This window comes from Berghia stephanieae, chromosome 2, assembly GCF_034508935.2.
Source record: "Berghia stephanieae isolate SIO BIC M18660-M18661 chromosome 2, UCSD_Bste_1.3, whole genome shotgun sequence".
NCBI classification, from domain to species: domain Eukaryota; kingdom Metazoa; phylum Mollusca; class Gastropoda; order Nudibranchia; family Aeolidiidae; genus Berghia; species Berghia stephanieae.
The window spans coordinates 111471973-111488786 of record NC_088361.1 but is presented as its reverse complement, the minus strand read 5'-3'; the positions used below and the strand labels follow the sequence as shown (position 1 = coordinate 111488786).

Below are 16814 nucleotides of genomic sequence, written 5' to 3'. Positions count from 1 at the left end.
AGTAATTTTGTCCATACTTTTTCGACACTTTGAAAAGCTATATCTACTATAATGTGGATACCAGATTGTCAGTTTTTGGTTTTATTTTCATTATTTACTCAAAGAAACGGTGTAGGGAATATTTCCTTTTTTTTTTTTTTTTTGTCCAAATAATTTAGTATTGGAATGTTTTGTTATGGGACAGCGTGGCTCAGCGGTAAGGTCTTTGCTTGTACCGAAGGTACCGAGTTCGACTTACCGTTCGCGCTGTGTGACCTTGAGCAAGTCACTGCTTTGCTACTTTGCGGCACTGCACTGCGGCTGACGCCTGGTTTATTCCAGCCTTCACTTGGAATAGGTCCTAAAGAAACATTTCCTCTTAGGGATGAATAAGTGGAATTTATTATTATTTTTTTTTTTTTTATGGCAAACGTCACAAAAACCAGCTTTTGACATGTCTCATATGATAGTATGCAGATGACGTCACTCAGGCCTTTTTTATTGTTTTTGCATCGCGTTTGTGAGTTGTTCTCACTAAACTGTATTACCGACTATAAAAGTTCTGGTTCACGGAGTTTGTGTGTTGGTCCGTTATACTTCCGGATGGCAATGTTGTGAACTCCTTGGCCAAGCGATATATCTATAATATACTATGCTCAAGTAAACAAAAACGAGCCATAGAATATTCTAAAAACCATAAAAATATTTCATCTCTCTTCGTCTTTAGTTATTCATTCATCATGTTTAATTGAACGAGAGCTTTTATATATTGCGCAATATCCACTCGAAGTCTCAAACCGCTTTACAAGGTGTCCAGGCCAACAGCAGCATTTAACATGTAGGACGGGACATGCCGCCTGTTAGGCGATATTACAATTTTTCGGACATAGACAACGTTGTTAACGGCCAGGGTACTCATTTTACACCTGAGTACGGTGAGAGAATGTGAGTTAAAGAGCCTTTTCCAAGGACTCAACTATGCGCAGAGCGCGAGGCTGGAACCCGGGACCTTCCGATCCGAAAGCGAGTGTCATACCACAAGTCCACATAGCCGCACAAGTCTTGTACTATTATTATTTACACATCATTTGAAGGCGTTGTGCTCCACAGGAAGTATTCAGAGTATATTATTGTGCCCATTGTATGTGATTGTCTCAGTTGTAGGCGGCTATCTGGTCACGTGGTATAACTCTCGCTTTCGGATCGGAATGTCCCGGGTTCGAACTCGCTGAGTCCTTGTTAAAAGGCTTTTTACTCACATTCTCTCACGGTACTCGGGTGTACAATGAGTACCTGGCCGTTAACAGCGTCGTCTGTTTCGGAAAAAAATTGTAATATCGCCTAACAGGCGTCATGACGCGTCCTACATGCCAGGTGTTGCTGTTGGCCTGGGACCCTTGTAAAGCGCTTTGAGACTTCGAGTGTATATTGCGATATATATATATATATATATATATATATATTATATATATTATATATATATATATATATATATATATATATATATATACTAGTAAAAAGCCCGCAATTTCGCGGGGAAAGAACTATTTTCATTCGATACTGTACTCACCATCATTTAATGAGGGCAGATTGGTAAACAACGTTGTCTGTGTAATTTGGTATATCTTCGGTTGATTTTTCTGTGTGGCCCAATAATATATTTAATAATATATTCCCTCAACTAACGACAAGAAAAAATTAAACCTAGTACCTTTGCTTAACCCCAATAGGAAAAACAAACACCCTAGCACTTTAATAATACTTATGACTAACCCTAATAGGAAAAAAAAATCATCCGATCTCGAGCTAACCCTAATAGAAAAAATCATGACAAATTGAATAAATAAACGCCTGACAAAAGATCAAAGGTGAAAATACAAATTTAAAGAATACTGGGGATGTAGAAGCTTTCGGAATGTCTCCCCTTTACTTAACTTATGGAAAAACAAACTTCCTAGCACCTTTAATGAGACTTATGACTAACCTTAATAAAAAAAAGAAATATCCTCGATCTCGAGCTAACCCTAATAGTAAAAGAAGAATCAAAATGGCGAGTGAAATACCTTAATGTGATCACGTGAATAATATCACTATGAATGCTACGATTTGCTGAAAAATGCCAACACCCACACACACATGTATACACCACACACAACACACACACACACACACACACACACATAAACATACACGCTATTAGAACATACATAACAACACTGATCACCGCTAAATCAACAACACAACGGAAGTAATAATAATACTTGATGTCATAAATAGATGACGCAAATTGACAACTTTTTACAGTGTCAACATTACTTTATTTTGAGAGTGTAAGTGTCGTCGTCGGTACATATTTTATGATATCTGTTTGACTCAACGAACTTTCAAACTGACTTTAAATTATAAAAGGAAATCAAGTTACCTGTTTATCTATCTGTAAAAAATACATTTCTAATTTTCAAATCTTTCAGTAGAGTTGTGCGCCGTATCAATTTTTTTATTGACTCAAATAAGCACAATGTTCTCCACAATGCTATATTTTTTAAAGAAAGGATATATATATATTCGAAAAAAACTCTCTCATATGTCTTGTTCCCGATGCTTCGATGTATGTTTTTTATTAATTCTGACATGTCTATTTACTATTTTCAGACTTATTGAGTTAAATGTACTGAATAAACCCAACTCGGATGATAGAAGGAGTTTATAGAGGATAGTCTGAAGCTGACGTCACTCATGTCTTTGTTATTGCTTTTTGCCATCCGCAGTTATTCTCACTAAACTGTATTAACCAGACTATAAACGTTCAAGGTTGCACATAGTTTTGTTGGTTGTTCCGCCCGTTTTACTTCCGGATGGCAATGTTGTGAACTTCTTAGCCAAGCCCATACTATCTATAGAATGCATGAAGTCATGACGTCACTATAGTACTCTAGTCGGCCTAGCTTGAAGTCCTTCAGAGCCATTAGCGCCATGAAACCGGAATTTATCCCGGTTTATATATCGTGAAGTGGACAATACCAGTTGCTTGCTACGGTTTGTATAGGACACAAGTCGATCACAGTGTACTTTCCTCCAATCACTGCTAGGTGGACAGGGGGGGGGGGAGAATAAATTTCAATTTCACCCAGAATTGATCTCAGTCTCTTTGCGTTTTGAAGCGAGCGCTCAACCAATGGAGCAATCGGACCTCTATCTTGAACGTAATCGCTACTAACCTAAACTAAGTATTTCAACTGTTAAGTCAAATCATTTTCTTCTCCCATTAGATAATAATACTTTACTTCTGACTCATAACTTGAATTGTGGGTTCTGGATTCAAATCACGGCGTCAATTTTACGTAAACGAACGTTATCTATGATTAATGACGATGATATTAATAAAACCTACACTTTATCGCCTGGCCAAGTGTTTGAGGATCAACAAAATACGTTATATCGGAATGGCTGGAAAGTGAGTTGTTTGCGTTTGAGACGAAGCAAGACAAGGCGATTTTATCTTCAAACGATAATCATAAGGTTGTAGTTTATTGACATTTTACATGGGATTTTTGGGAGGTGATTGCAACTAAATACCAAACCATAATAAAAAACTCTCCCTTGTATTGCCATTTGAAAAACAGTTTGGCTGTTTGCGAAGAGTCAAGTTGGGTTTTTTATCTATGGCGCTTCGCTAGTATCGTCAACCCAAGTCATTTAGTTCAAGAATGGTACGACGTGTAAATCAAGTAATGTGAATGGCGACACTTGACGTCACTTCCTGGCACGAAAAGAACTCTTTTTATCACCTATGTTACAATATGTTGTCATATACTTGGAATAAGATTGTAGCTGAGGTAAGGGGTTTTTCAGATCGTTTGATTGATACCCTTCTATGTTTGGATACCAAAATAAAAAAATGAAAGAGAAAATGTAAAATGCAACAAATAAACAGATTAAAATAATCCACATCTTGTCATCTTTGTGCGGCTATGTGGCCTTGTGGTATGACACTTGCTTTAGGATCGGAAAAGTCCTGGGTTCGAGTCTCGCTCGACGCATAGTTGAGTCCTTGGAAAAGGCTTTTAATTCACATTCTCTCACCGTACTCAGGTGTAAAATGAGTACCTGTCCGTTAAGCAGCGTCGTCTTTGTGGGAAAAATTGTAATATAGTCTAACGTAATCGACGTCATGTATCGTTCTACATGTTACGTGTTGCTGTTGGTTAGGGACCGTTTGTAAAGCGCTCTGAGCACATTTAGTGGATATTGCTCTATATAAAACAGCTAAAATTTTTGTCAAACACTTTCAAAACTGTTAAATATTCATCAACATGAAACTGTAAACATATTTTTGATAGGGGTGGGGGCAATGTGTATCTCACCGATGTTTGACGTGAACAGCAATCTGACCGAGCTAAAGACAGCAATGCTGTGTTTAGTGGATCTTGCGCTATATAAAAGCTCAAGTTTATTCTAAGGGAAGACTGGAATAACCCAGGCGTCAGCCGCAGTGCAGCGCCGTAAATTGAGCTAGGGTGAGGTGACTTGCTTGCTCAAGGCCACGCAGCGCAGTGGCACGTGATCGAAATCGGTACCTTAAAGGCTCCATACACGCACGGTTTTGATAGGCGTCCGAACCACGATCAGGCAAACCGGGGTGAAAACGCAATGTGTGTGGCCAAATACCTGGCCGATAAACCTAGCTACGGTCCATCGCTCGCAAAGCCCGCTTTGCTTAATATTTTTCGAGGCGATCGGCGATCGGGGGCGTGGCAGTGTAAAAAATTGGACAATTTTTTTCGGATTTTCGCTGTTTTGACGTCAGATTCATGATCAGCGTCGAATTTACAATAGGTTTGATACCAAGAACTATGTTTTTTACTCCAAAAATTGATGAAATTAGAAATAATTTTAATTAATATTGAGGCTATTTGGCCGACAGAACAGGGCCCCTCCCCGTTTTGTGATGGATCAAGTGGTATGACTCTCGCTTTCGGATCAGAAGGTTCAGGTTTCGAGACCCGCTCTGAGTGGTGCAGAGTTGAGTCCTTGGAAAATGCTCTTAACTCACATTCTCTCACCGTACTCAGGTGTGAAATGAGTACATGACCGTTCGTTGTCTTTGTTGGGAAAAAAAATGTCCCATCGCCTGACAGGCATCATGTCTTGTCTTTCAAGTTTAATATTGCTGTTGCCTTGGGACCCCTTGTAAAGCGATTTGAGCACGTGGATATTGCGCCAAATAAATGCTGTGTTATTATTTTTCAAATAATATTTTTATAAATGTTGCGCCAGGAAGAGGTAGATGGCAAAAGTTTCGTTCATACAAAATAAAAAATAGTTTTCATGATTTTCAATGTAATGATATAATAATATGCCAGTTCTTTTTTTTTTTTTTTTTTTTTTTTTTTCCTCCTCACCCGTTGTCGCGAAATGACAGTCGACCTTGACACAGACATTTGGGATTGGCAGATGCCAAAAAGCCTTGACTACGTGATGACAGGGGTGGGCATTGTAACCCTGAATTATAATCTACAAACAACCGCCGCCCCCCCCCCCCCCCCCCCCCAACTCCCTTAAAAAAAAAAAAAAAGAGCTGTGTGCGTGTGTGGGGTGGCGGTGGTGGTTGGGGGGGGGGGTGCGAATGCGAGTAATCCCGAGGAGTACCCGTTTAACCTGCCACGGGAACACTGTCGATTTGTTTTATAAATAATAATAATAATAATAATAATAATAATTAATAATAATAATAATAATAATAATAATAATAATAATAATAATAATAATAAAATAAATATAATAATAATAATAATAATAATAATAATAATAATAATAATAATGACGATAAATAACAAATCTTTATTGTCCACAAAATGGAAAAATTTCCGTGGTCTACGTTGCTTTTAAACTTAAATCGGATTGTAAATGTATGGATGTGGATGTTATGCGTATTGGAAAAATACTCACGACATCTCCATCGGGGTATAACATATTAATACACAAAACTGCAAACGCGAACGTTCATTGTCTGATTGATATAACTTAGTGATAAGTTGATTATAAAATGCTGTCTAAAAGCAATAACAACGGGTTGACTTACGTCAAATTCATTCCTTCTATTGATGCTCTGTGTTAAATTAAAATACTCACAAAGTCCGCCAGCCAGAAATATCACTCCAGCCCAAAGATCTACATGGAACCTTGAACGTTATAGTCTGATATATTTTAATGATTTAATGAGAACTAATCATAAAAATGGGTGTCTAAAAACAATAACAATAAGATGAGTGACGTCAATTTGGTTCCTTTTATAAATATCCAAGAACTTTACTCACTCCATCCGCTCTCTCCTCCTTCAATACATATGAATCTATTCTCTCATCACTTTTTTGTGCGGCTATGCATGTGATCTTGTGAAATGACACTCGCCTTTGGATGGACGGTACTGTATTCGAGTCCCGCTCTGAGTGGCGCATAATTGAGCCCTTGGAAAAGGCTCTTTACTCGCATTCTCTCACCTTGTTCACTATTAAAATGAGTACCTCGCTGTTTACAGCGTCGTCTCTGTCGGGAAACAATTGCAATATCGCTTAACAGTCATGTCTCGTCTAACATGTTTTTATGTTGGCCAAAGACCCTTATAAAGTGATTTGAGCACCTTTATTGAATATAGCGGTATATATATAGCGCAAGTAAATTTTTCTCTCTTTCTCTTTCTTTCTCTCCTCTCTTCTTCTCTCTCTCTCCTCTCTCTCTCTCTCTCTCTCTCTCTCGACATGTTAGATTATTATAGCTATTGCTACATATGATGCGAATATCTTGGACGGTTATTGATGCTATGAGTTTAGGTAAAATGCTCACAACATCCACCAGTCGGAAATAACGTACCGTCACACAAAACTACGAGTAACCTTGAACGTTAAAAGTCTGATTGATATAATTTAGTGAGAACTAATTACCAAAATGACTGCCTTAATACAATAACAAAGAGTGGAATAATATCAATTTCGTTCCTTCAACAGTCTAATTGATATAATTTAGTGAGAAGTAATCACTATTGTGCGCAAGACGAAAGATATAATAACAGACAGTAACTGGGATCGTAGCCTCACTATTAATTAAAATTTATTTCTAATTTCACCAATTTTTGGAGTAAACACACAGTTCTTAGTATCAAACATATTATTGTAAATTTGACGCTGATCACGAATCCGACGTGAAAACAGCGAAAATCCGAAAAAAATTGTCCACTTTTTTATACTGCCACGTTCCCGATCGCCGATCGCCTCAAAAAAATATCTCCCCGTATGTGGGCAAAAATCATCTGCGATAAACGCAGGGATCGGGTCACAGCGATAGGTCATCCGTCCCGCTATCAGCGGATGTCGGCGTCTATGGGGGGCTTTACGGATACGAAGCAAAGACGGTACGGCTGAGCTACGCTGCACCACGCAAAGTCGTCGTAACGAATAAGGAATAAGTGGAGACGTTGGAGAGAGAGAGAGAGAGAGAGAGAGAGAGAGAGAGAGAGAGAGACAGACAGAGATAGATAGAGAGAGGGAGGAGAGAGAGAGAGAGAGAGGAGAGAGAGACACACACAGAGCGAGAGATAGAGAGAGAGATAGAGAGAGAGGGGAGAGAGAGAGACAGAGAGAGAGAGACAGAGAGAGAGAGACATAGAGAGAGAGATAGATAGAGAGAGAGAGAGAGAGGAGAGAGAGAGAGAGAGAGAGAGAGAGAGAGAGAGAGAGAGAGAGAGAGAGTAACGGAAGCCGGCAATGATATATTCCTTATCACTCGTGAAATAATCAACTCGCATTTTAATTGCCACGGATTTCAACCCAAGGGGTGTAACTCACGGTGACAAGCATACGACCACCGCCGTAATAAATGGTTGTAGCGATAAGCAATCAGTCGAAATGCTCCAAAATCTAGCCAATAACCTTTTAAAGAGCGTTTAATCCCTATGGCATTGACATGAATATCTACAATTTTTCTTCCCGACAACCAACGAACGCTCCGTGACTTTTAATCCACTGGGGGGCGCTGGGTATGACATTACTATTATTATTATTATTATTATTATTATTATTATTATTATTATTATTATTATTATTATTATTTAGTATTATATTATATATTATTATTATTATTATTATTATTATTATTATTATTATTATTATTATTATTATTATTATTATTAGTGTAATTACTATTATTATTATTTATTATTATTATTATTATTATTATATTATTATTATTATTATTATTATTATTATTATTATTATTATTATTATTATTATTATTACTATTATTATTATTATTATTATTATTACCGCTGAGCCACGCTTCTGCCCCCTTCTTGGTCGCCTCTCAGGTGTGGCCATAGTTAACACTGTGGGTGTGGCCTACAATTTTCATATCTTCTTCTACAGTGAGTGCCTCCATGTCTGTTTTTCAAATTAATATACGTCGATAATATACCGATTTGATGTAGTGGGTCACTAAAATGTGTCATACGTATAGATAGAATGAAGTTGACGTCACTCTTGTCTTTGTTATTGTTTTTTTTTTTTTGCCATCCACGTTAATGAGTAAGTCTCACCTAACTTCTTAACCGGACTATAAAAGTTAATGGTTACACAGAGTTCTACTGCTTGATCAATAGAGAGTTCGAAGATGACGTCACTCAGGTCTTTGTTATTGTTTTTTTTTTTTTGCCATCCGCGTTTATGAGTAATGTTCACTGAACTGTATTAACCTGACTATAAGCGTTCATGGATACACACAGTTTTGTGTGTTGGTCCGTTATGCTTCCGGATGGCAATGTTGTGAGCTTCTTAGCCAAGCGCATACTATCTATATATAAAAAAGTTTTCGCATGTCACCGAGCAGCATGACAGTTTCAGCACTTCTGAACTGTCAAATTCGATCATCAAATCACCATTAACCATCCATATCTGTCTGTTTACACAGAAAATCAAAATCTATTACCTATCAATCAAATTTATCGGGCTATTTACAATATCAACAACTTTAGATTCAATCAAGTGACAACTCAACTTTTCTACGTCTGATAAAGTTAGAAAACTCTTTCAGCTTAAAACGAAAACTGCTGTATTATTATTATTATTTTAAAAATACGTTTTAAAGAAATGTGGCCAGAAAACTGGACTTTCAAATATCGGTTAATTTAACTGACCCTCATCTTGGCAAAGGAAAAAAATAAATATATATTAACCTGGGATTTTGCGAAGTCTCAAGTTTGATAGTTTTTTTTGCCAAGATGGGTGACATTTTAATCCATTGATATTTGAAGGACGAGTTTTCTGGACAAAATTCTAAATACACAATCTTTTTTTTTCTCTGTGTGTGTGTGTGTGTGTGTGTGTATATGTGTGTGTGTGTTGTTTGTTTGTTTGTTGTTCTTTTATTTTTTTTTTTGGTGTATACGGAGGATACTGTCAACGTTTCGCCATTTTCTTTCTTTCTTTTCTTTTTTTTTTTTTTTCTTTGTATTCGACGGCCTAAAGGTGGTTCCCCATTTCTCGCGTCAGACGTGCAAAAAATGTATTAAACCCTTTGACAAAGTGGAGAACGAGTACATAGTGGTAAAAACATTTCTAAATACAGAGAAGGGGGAGAGGGGGCAGGGGGGGGGGGGGGGGGGGGAGTGAGACTTTAAACACGTCGCGGTAAATCAAAGTCAGGTAAACACGGCACGGAGATAAGAACGGCAATATTGTAATCCCATATCATTCTAACTAGCGTTTTACCACTTGGAATATCATTTCAATTCTACCCTACTTTCAAAAAAAAACAAAAAAAAAAAAACACGTATTTAATTTTTTTTTTTTTGGCCATGTGAATTACAAAACTTATATATTTTGACCACAAGATGCATATAAAAAACAAGCTCTTGGTTGATTTTAATACCAAATTATAGGGAATGAGATTAGCGGAAGAGTAGCGTCCCTTGATTGGACGTCACCCATAGTCGGTGACGTCACCGGCGGAAAAGTTATCAGAGAGAGAGCGTCATGTTGGTTGAGACGCATGCGTCTCTCGTCCTCACGGCGAGGAAGAGAGACGCATGCGCACAACCAACATGACGTTCTCTCTCTAATAACTTTTCCGCCGGTGACGTCACAGACTATGGGTGACGTCCAATCAAGGGACGCTACTCTTCCGCTAATCTCATTCCCTATTGTGACATTAGATTTTACCCGGTGGCCTTCAGACCTAAGCTGGTTAATGTTTCTTGCTGAATCGATTTCTAACAACAAGAAAATTAAATGAGAAGAAAAGTGTCAGAAGACAATAGAGAATAAAAAAAGTAAGTAAGTAAGTAAGTAAGTAAGTAAGTAAATAATAATAATAATAATAATAATAATAATAATAATAATAATAATAATAATAATAATAATAATATTAATAATAATAATAATAATAATAATAATAATAATAATAATAATAATATATGTTTTTTTTTTTTTATAGCGCCGTTCCCCGTATATTAATATCAACTAACTCAAAGCGCTGAAAAGTAACGTGGCTACTTTCACTTAAACATACAACCACTCAAACATGCAATATGAAACAAAGCAATATAATTCTACAGTGCTAGATACATATTAAAAAGAATCGTTTTAAGATGTTCTTTTTTTAAAAAAAAGAATTCTGCAGCATTACTGTCTCTGATATATCTTGGAAGGGAGTTCCAGATAAGTGGTGCCGAATATTCAAACGCATTCTCGCCAATTTTGCGCGTCAGATAAGGCGTGCAGTTACGTCATTGCACCAAAGCACCCCGAAGTCAACATCTAGCTTCTACTATCAAAACACATATGTAATCCGCTTTTGAATACGGTATTACTCACATTCTCTCACTGTTCTCAGGTGTAAAATGAGTACCTGGCCGTTAACAGCGTTGTCTCTGTCGGAACAAAACATGTAAGATGGCCTCACAGGCGTCATGTCTCGTTCTACGTGTTATGTGTTGCTGTTGGTCAGGAACCCCTTGTAAAAAGCTTTGAGCACATTTAGTGGATCTTGCTCAAGTTTGACCGTGGCACCACAGATTCAAGTTGGTTTTATCTGGTAGATAAGAACATGCAGATACAGCATTGCAAACAAAGCACCGCGAAGTCAAGATCTAGCTTCTGCGATCAAAACATAATATGTAGTTCGCTGGGTATGACTCTCGCCTTTAGGAAGGTTAGGAAGGTCCTGGGTTCGAGTCCCAACCTGAGTGGCGCATTGTCGAGTCCTTGGATAAGGCTTTTTACTCACATTCTCTCACAGTACTCAGATGGCCTGGTTAACAGCGTTGTTGTGGTCGGGAGAGAAAAAAAAATTGTAATATCGCCTAACAGGCGTCATGTCTCGTCCTACATACTAAATTTTGCTGTTGGGTATGGGCTCCTTGTAAAGAGATTTGAGCATGTTTAGTGGATAAGGATATTGCACTGTATAAAAGCTCATTTTTAATTTTATTATTTTTTTGTGAAAAACATGCATGCAATGAGATAAACTATTCAAATTTTCGTAAAGAAAGGTTTTATTTACAGAAGTTCAAGAAAAATTAACAAATATTTAATATCGATCAGGAATTGGGTTTGTAGGAAGTATATGACATTCGCATTGTACGTAGCATTAGAAAATTGACATAATATAATAATAATATAATAATAATAATAATAATAATAATAATATAATAATAATAATAATAATAATAATAATAATAATAATAATAATAATAATAATAATAATAATAATAAATACTAATAATAATAATAATAATAATAATAATAATATTAATAATAATAATAATAATAATAATAATAATAATAATAATAATAATAATGATGATAATAATAACCAGGCATCAGCCGCAGTGCAGCGCCACAAATTGAGCTAGGGCGGGGTGGTGACTTGCTCAAGGCCAATCAGCGCCGCGGCTGGTGATCGAACTCAGTACTATTCGGGTACGAAGCAAAGACGACCGTACTGCTGAGCCAGGCCTAAATTTAAATTGAGCTTTTATATAGCGCAATATCCACTAAATGTGCTCAAAGCGCTTTACAAGGGCTCCCTGGTCAACAGCAACATTTAACATTGAGGACGGGACATGACGCCTGTTTGCGATATTACAATTTTCGGACAAAGACAACGCTGTTAACGGCCAGGTACTCATTTTCACTGAGTACGGTGAGAGAAATGTGAGTAAAGAGCCTTTTCAAGATTACTATGCGCCGAGCGCGAGGCTCGAACCCAAGACCTTTCGATCCGAAAGCGGGTTCCTACAAGACCACATGCCGCACAGGCTTCACCCCAGACAGGGCAAAGAATTAACTTGAAATTAAATAAGGATTGATCAAATACACGCGGGAATACAAACACTTTGGTGGGATTAGGAATCACGAAAGAGGAAAGAGATCGTGAATTTATCACAGATAATATGCTTTCTAGTAAAGATAACAACACACATATAAAGTGTGTATATAAAATGTGTGTACCAACTATCTCATTTGTCAGACGGTGGATGTTTATCTTGGACTCGATCAGGTCCAGTCGATAGTAAAATACACCACAACACACAACACACACACACACACAATATATATATATATATATATTATATTAATATATATTTATTTATATATATTAATATATATATATATATATATATATATATATATAATATTTATATATATATATAAATAACAGAGCATAGATAATACAATCATAAGATTACGTTATTTTAAACTTAATCTTTATTCCATTTACTTTTTCTTTCTTTTCTTTCTTTCTTTTTTTCTTTCTTTCTTTCCTATATTTCTGTCTTTCTCTCTGCGTTTATGCAGCCTTGGGTTCCGAGGTACGTATGACACAGCGTTTCGGACCAGTTCTCACACAACAATTGTTTTATACATGTATAAAAGCTTCTAATATAGAACAACACACATACTAAACCCAATGAACGATTAAACTGTTTTTGTTATTGACTTATTGACTGAAGAAGGGATTTGAGCCCAAAACATACACCGTGTTTAACACTCTTATTACCACCTACATCAAAATGGGCACATTTTTACGACACAATATAATTTTTTTTTTCTTATTAAGATTTATATGTTGTACTTCAACAATGATCTTTTTTAATTAATAAGAACATAAAGTTGTTTTGTAGAGAGATTGTTTGAGTTTAAAAAATCTAATTTTCTGCTGGGTAAGCCTGTCATCTGTGACCATCGCCTCGAAACGGTATTATGTCGGAACGAATCTTTGCTTAAAAGCCAAATTAAATGTTAAACTGTCAAAAAATAAATTGTGCATTAGCACCTTAAAATATGAAACCATCTCATCAAAAAAACATACAAACTCAACACGAGTCTGATCTTTTGGTTATAAATTAAATTTCCAACATCTTAACCAACCCGACTTAATACGTTTTGAGACGAAGGATCACTATTTTGGAAAATACTGAAATGGTCGGTAAGGAAAGAGTTAAATATTTTGTTCTTTTTACAAAAAATTGTTATGTTATAATTTTATTTGTACACGCGTTTTACAGTCCACAGCTTCGATCAGCTTAGTATTAACCAGTAGATGTTTGACCAATCAAAATATCGAATTTGTAAACACCTTCACACATCCTCGGCAAAATGGTTGGTTTGTTTTATAAACAAATAGTGTGAATCAATTCGAATTCTCTCTGATCATTGTTATAGTTTTTATAATACCAAATGGGTGACTAGTTCTCACACGATTTTCTCGATCATATTATAAACGTTTAAATTTACACATAGATTTCTGTGTTGGTTCTATAGATAGAATGCAGATGACGTCACTCAGGCCTTTGTTATTGTTTTTGCCATCCGCGTTTGTGAGTTGTTCTCACTAAACTGTATTAACCAGACTATAAAAGTTCATGGTTACACAGAGTTTGTGTGTTGGTCCGTATACTTCCGGATGGCAATGTTGTGAACCCTTGGCCAAGCGATTTATCTATAGATCGTATGCGCTTGGCTAAGAAGCTCATATCATTGCCATCCGGAAGTATAACGGACCAATACACAAAATTGTGTGTATCCATGAACGTTTATAGTAGGTTAATACAGTTCAGTTGAACATTACTCATAAACGCGGATGGCAAAAAAACAATAACAAAGACCTGAGTGACGTCATCTTCGAACTATCTATTGATCAAGCGGTAGAACAGTGGGTATTTTACTTTGACACATACCATCGACAGTAAATCCTTGTAGTTGCAATTTTTAGCAATCACTGTCATTGTTTACATTATGACGACCGTCCAAAGGCGTGGTTTGCTATGTGTGTCTATTCACTTTGAACAGTAGGTAATATTTCCTGGGTTTGTTTGCGTTCCTTATGCAATCGGCGCAAAGTTGAGTCTTGGAAGGGCATTAATACATTCTTCACCTTACCGGTGTAAAGAGTGCCACCGATAACGTGTTGTCTGTGTGAAAAATAATATGAAACAGTGTTGCAATGCACATCTCGTTCTACATTTAAAGTTTCTTTTGCCTTTGGGCTCTTTTTAAAAAAAAAAATCTTTTCCCATCTATAATAGCAGGGTTAAGAAGCCCCAACATTGCCATCCGGAAGTATAACAACCAACACAAAAACTATGTTAAAACCCGAATTTTATTGTCTGGATAAATTCAGTTAGGAGAAATTCTCGTTAACGCGGTTGGCAAAAAAACAAAAAACAAAACAAAACCAATAACAAAGACCTAAGTGACGTCAACTTCGAACATCTAAGCTGACTCATCAGGTCTTTTTATTGTTTTTGCCATCCGTTTTTATGAGTATTTCACTAAACTGTATTAACCTGACTTAGCAACGGTACCATCTATCTTTTTTTTAGTCTGATTTATTTTTACTTAATATTTTCTGTGTGTGTGTGGTGTGGTGTGTGTGTCTGTCTGTCTGTCTGCTGCTTGTGTTTGAGCCCATGGTACTTGTAAGCCCTCCCCCCCCCCCCCCCCCACCCCCTCCCCAAGAATTCAATGAACGTTAATTTTTAGAGATGGGAAAATCCTTTTTTTTTTTGTTTTGTCGTTGTTGTTTTTTTTGGGTTGTTTTGTTGTTGTTGTTGTTGTTGTTTGTTTTCGAGTAAGGGGGTGCTCATTTTTCATCCACACGTCAATTTCGTCTCCGATCGTTCATCTCCTGTCGTCATTCTCTCTTCCTCTTCCGGGGGTGTCAAAAAATGGTCCTGTTGGGCCAGAGTTTCGTTCCCGTGGAATCTACCCACTCCCGCCCCTGTCGTTGTTGCCCTCTTGGTTCATAGCGGAATCAGGATGGCGATTCCTGAAATAATAAATGAAATAAATAGATTAAATAAGAATAGATAGTAAATAAAAAAAAAATGAATAAAAGTGATCATGGCGCATTTTTACGAAAGAGAGCGATCTATATTCATGTTTTCGTCCAACCATATCAATACGTGATTTGTTGTGTAACGATTATTTTTTCTGAACAATTTGGAAAACCCCGCTGCTTTGTTTATGAAAGTTGTAAACATACCCATGTGTCAAGTTGAAACAATGACCAATCAATGTTAGAAATTCAAAATCTGTAACCTTTTCACTTTGGCACATTTTCAATGCCAATGACCCTCCAGACAGGAAAGTAAATTGATCAATCCCATTCACAGTGTATGGGCAGGGGGCCGGGGTCTCACCTAAGTTTTGCGCGTTCCCAGCCATTTGCCAAGTCCCAGGTTTGAGAGTTTTTGCCAATAGGGTCTTTAAATCGATCGATATTTGAAGGGAGTTTTTGGCCAATTTTAAAATACGGGTTTCCCAAGTCGGCAGTGCATGTATTTGGCAAGAATCCCACTATGGCGGACAGAATTGCGCCCTTTGATTTGACTAGAATTTTTTGTTTGAGAAAGGGAAGAATTTGATCTTACCATCAGAAAGAGGTAGTTCGGTTTCTGGGACATGTTGGGAAAAGAGACGAATAGAAAATTGTTAACATCTGGTGATCGAAGGGGAAGAGAGCAAGGAAGACAAAGAAGATGACTAAATAACCAAAGAATGGCAATGTGATTTAAAAGCAAACAAAATTTCATGCGCACCGCAAGGATCGTGATTCGGGAGAGTTGACGGAAACGTGCTCAAGACAAAGCCCGGGATGATGAGTGTTGTTTAGATGATTTGATTTGGTTTTACTAGAGCATTTATAAGAGCAATATCAACTAAGGTGAAACGTTTTCAATGGTCCCAAACCAACGCACACATAATATGCGGACGAGGCAAAGCCTGTTCGACGATTAATATTATTTTTTTCCGAAAGAGGACAATACTGTTAACGGCCATGTTCTCATTTTGTCCTGAGTAGGTGAGAGAAATAAAAGACTTTTTCAAAACTAGCGCAGGGCTGAACACAGACCTTCCGTTCTAAGGCGATTCATACCAATAGACACATAGATGCTAAGTTTTACAAAAGGGAAAAAGTTTTCCAATCTAATATTAGGGCATGTGTCTTATTATTACAGGCTCCAACTTAAAATTTCAAAATTGAAATTTCCAAGGGAAAAATAAAAAGTCATTAGATAGCCTTACAAAATAATAATTTTCCTCATCAGTATCCTATATTATGCCATAATTGATAAGGTTCAAAGAGCAAAACTCCTTTTCAACCAAATTTATTGAGTCAAAGGACATATTCTTTCTTTGGCTGGAGCCAAAAGTTGTGTATCTACGATTTTATTTTTTTTTACAGCATTCTGGTATTTATTCTTTTTTGGTCAATACACAACCTGTTTATTGTGATGAAAAAATGGGATAAATCTAAACTAATAATAAAAATAATAATTT

At 36.7% G+C, this 16814-nt stretch overlaps 1 protein-coding gene across 1 annotated transcript in view; it reads left to right on the top strand.

Annotated features, from left to right (window-relative positions):
- Positions 1-16814, top strand: part of LOC144966242 (uncharacterized) — a gene marked incomplete in the record, with an annotated part of 36159 nt that overhangs the window by 16253 nt on the left and 3092 nt on the right.